The sequence below is a fragment of the Calliopsis andreniformis genome, unplaced genomic scaffold, assembly GCF_051401765.1.
Source record: "Calliopsis andreniformis isolate RMS-2024a unplaced genomic scaffold, iyCalAndr_principal scaffold0348, whole genome shotgun sequence".
Classification (NCBI taxonomy): Eukaryota; Metazoa; Arthropoda; class Insecta; order Hymenoptera; family Andrenidae; genus Calliopsis; species Calliopsis andreniformis.
In genome coordinates this window covers 251,639-255,000 of record NW_027480757.1, presented here as the reverse complement: position 1 = coordinate 255,000, position 3,362 = coordinate 251,639, and the positions used below count along the sequence as shown (strand labels likewise).

General features: G+C 52.9%; 1 non-coding gene across 1 annotated transcript; it reads left to right on the top strand.

The window, feature by feature from the left end:
- The first annotated feature begins 1,832 nt into the window (after positions 1-1,832).
- Positions 1,833-1,987, top strand: LOC143187820 (5.8S ribosomal RNA). The gene has a single exon (XR_013003308.1). It is a non-coding gene; the product is annotated as a 5.8S ribosomal RNA (ribosomal RNA).
- The last annotated feature ends 1,375 nt before the right edge of the window (positions 1,988-3,362 follow it).

Sequence of the window (3,362 nt, the reverse complement as noted above, 5' to 3'; positions counted from 1 at the left end):
GTGCGCGACGGCTTACGCGAGGAGGTCATGCAAACGTTCGGAGTACCTGGTTACTGAAAGCGTGTGTCTCTCCCGTCCGTCGCGCCCCGCCTGGCGTGTTAAGAATGAAAAAAGAGAATATGTCGAACGGCCATACGGCTTACGTGAAGGAGGTCTTTACATACGGAGTACGCAGTTACTCAGTTCGATGCTCCCGTCCGTACGCTGTGTCGGCAAACATATAAGCGCACACGAGCCCGCCAGCTCGAAAGCGATAGTCACGGACGTGTAAGAATAATGAATCGTGCAGCGCTCGCGTGAGGTGTGCCAGTTGATTCCATCGCCAACTCGATATCGGGGTATTTCATGCATCTCGTATGAAACACATTGTCCCGTCGTTGCCTGATGATTCGCTGCAACACCCGCCGCTGCCACGGTCATCTTCGCTCTGTACATTCGCTTCTGGCTGCTTGCGTGAGGCTCCTTGTAAGAAAGGGGGAACGCGCAAAGGGAAAGGAAAGGAAGCCCGCCAGTTCGAGAAGAACGTTTCTTTTTTTTTCCGTCGTGAGTACGCTGCCGATAGTTACAACGCTAGCGTGAGGTGTCGATCACCGATGTCATCGGGCAACATGATCGGGGTCTTGCATGCAATTTCGCATGGAGGACATTGTCCCGTCGTTGCGCGATGCTTCGTCGCACCCGCCGTTGTACGTACGCGCGGCATCTTCGATGGAGCGAAACTGTTCCTTCTCGACTGCCTGCGTGAGGCTTTGTCCCAGCGTTTACAAAGAGCCCGCCAGTTTGGGATGTATCGTTCCCTCCTCGGCGCGTAAGCATTGCGTCGATATATATAGCGCTTGCGTGAGGTGCATCTCCGATAGCCCCGTCGCCACAGCATGATATCGGGGTCTTTCATATCTTATGGAAGACATGGTCCCGTCGCTGCGCGATGTTTCGGTCACACACCCGCCGCTAATATATACGGTGCATACTCGCGCGGCAGAGAGAGGAGAGAGAGCGTGCTTGCCAGCTGCTTGCGCGAGGCTGCGCCCGTTTCTCCTATTTTCGGTGGGAATAATGAAAAGCGAGCGAAGAAGAGGTTAAGGAGAATAACCGATATGAGCGCACGAGTGCGAAAGCAAACGTTTTCCCATTCGCATCCCGCTCCCGGTGTTTCTTCGTCTCTTTACCTCGTTGTTCTCTCCGAACCGTCCAGCGGATGTGGACCCTCTCTTGAGAAAGAGAGGGCCCGGGTAACCTAGGACGCGACACGTATCCCGCGTCGATGTGCGGCCGTAGGGTACGTATTCCTGCCGTGTGAACAACAACTGTGGACCGGCTGTTAACAGCTTCGACTTTCGTGAGTCTGACTCCCAAGAATAATGGAATTTGTGTGTGAATTTAAGGGGATGAGAAAGACCGATCGAAGCCGGCTGCGAAGTCCGTTCTAATCGGCTATCCAAATCAGGAGGGGAATACGTACGTGCAGGGCGCTGCGACAATAAAATGGGGGGTGTCGTTTCAGAGGAGAACACCGTGGATGTACGTGGTTCACTTGATCGGGGTATCCCCGTCGGCTCCATCGTACTCTCCAGGTTGATCCTAGGTTTTTAAATGTACTCTACGCCTGGCCGTTACGGGAACCGTTCGCAATTGCGTGGCGGTCTCCGTGCGGAACCGCATCCCAGAGACCCCTGTGTCGTCACTTTCGTTCGTTCGGACGAAGTGTCGCGACGCCCGAACCTCCATCGACCGTGTGCTAGTTGGAGGCGCGGGTCTCGGATTCTTCCGAACCCGAGAACTATATACGAGTATGATATATATATATACATGAACACAGAATATTAAAATACAACCCTGAACGGTGGATCACTTGGCTCGTGGGTCGATGAAGAACGCAGCTAATTGCGCGTCAACGTGTGAACTGCAGGACACATGAACATCGACATTTCGAACGCACATTGCGGTCCACGGATACAATTCCTGGACCACGCCTGGCTGAGGGTCGTTCACGTAACCTTAAGACTGCTTACGTTGGCATCTCGGTGTCACGTACGAGCGATTGTTGGACCGTTCGTCGGCGTTTGCCGCGGTCGCACGAAAACAAGCGAGAATACGCTCTAGACGTCATGGAGGGAAGAAGGTTGTGTGTACGCGGCAGATGACTGGAGACATCGTCGTCATCGTCGTTGCTTTGTCGTTCCGGACTTGCGTGAGTGCTAATTTTCACACGGCGTCGTGAGTCGCTTAATTTGTCGACCGCCCGTGTGTGTATGTGCACCGCTCCGGACGCAAGCGCGCGGACGTACGATCATCGACCAGCCTCCGTGTCTCGCCAAATACCCTCGTGATTGTTAACAGACAGCGTTCGCTTTTCGTGCGAGTTTTCATCCGCGCTCCCGACGTAGTCTGAAATGATGCGTGTAAGAAAGAGGCGTGCGTAACCCGCAACGACACACAAGAGAGTTTGTCGTGAGACTACAGAGAAGGACAATGAAAGGGTGTGCGAGTGAGCATGAACACGAGATCGCGTATACCCCACCCGTGTAGTGTGGTGAAGAAATGTATGACGAGAAACAGAGCCCCAGGGATTCTAGAGGGATCGTCTTGTTGCAGGAACAACGCGAAAAGGAGGCACTCATTCGTCGAAACGATGAAGTTCCGGGATGCATCTTCCCCGGCCACGTTTCGGTCGAGTCGTTTGTGGCTCCGTGAATGTGTTGTGTTGTACTACAACTTGTTTCTGTATCCTGAATCCTCTTTGGCGAGGCTTACACAGCCGCCATATATATGACTCATCACATAGGGATGACTTCTCTCCTAGAAGGAGGAGGTGGAAAGGTAGCAGCGTCCGGTCGCCCCATGTCTTCGCGTTAGTCGATCGCCGAGAGAGACCGCGCGTCAAGTCCGGTCGTCCAGTCCACGAAAGCTATACAAAAAGCAAGCGGACGGGCGTTAAACCATACCGGCAGTCGCCTGGCGAGAGTCTCTCTCCTTTAGATCGAATTAAACGAGACGCGAAGATGCTTTGGTGTGGCGCATTAAGGACGATGTGACTTACTTTCCGCTGATCACTTCTGGCGAATTACGAGGAGCTTCCTTACCTTTGGAAACGCTGCTGTTGCGTTACGACAACATATTCCGAAGGCACACGGCGAAGTTGGGACGACGCATCGAACATGATCTCAAGTCTCTCTCTCATTTCCCATTTCTCGTAACATTCGTTCACACACTCTGCCTGGTCCGCTTCTCTCGGTTGTGTGCCCCCGTTGTACGAGGATTACGCCACAGCTTCTTTCGTCATTTTTACACATATATAAAATATATCACTCTACGTGTGTGATATATTTAACACGTATACGACGACCTCAGAGTAGGCGAGA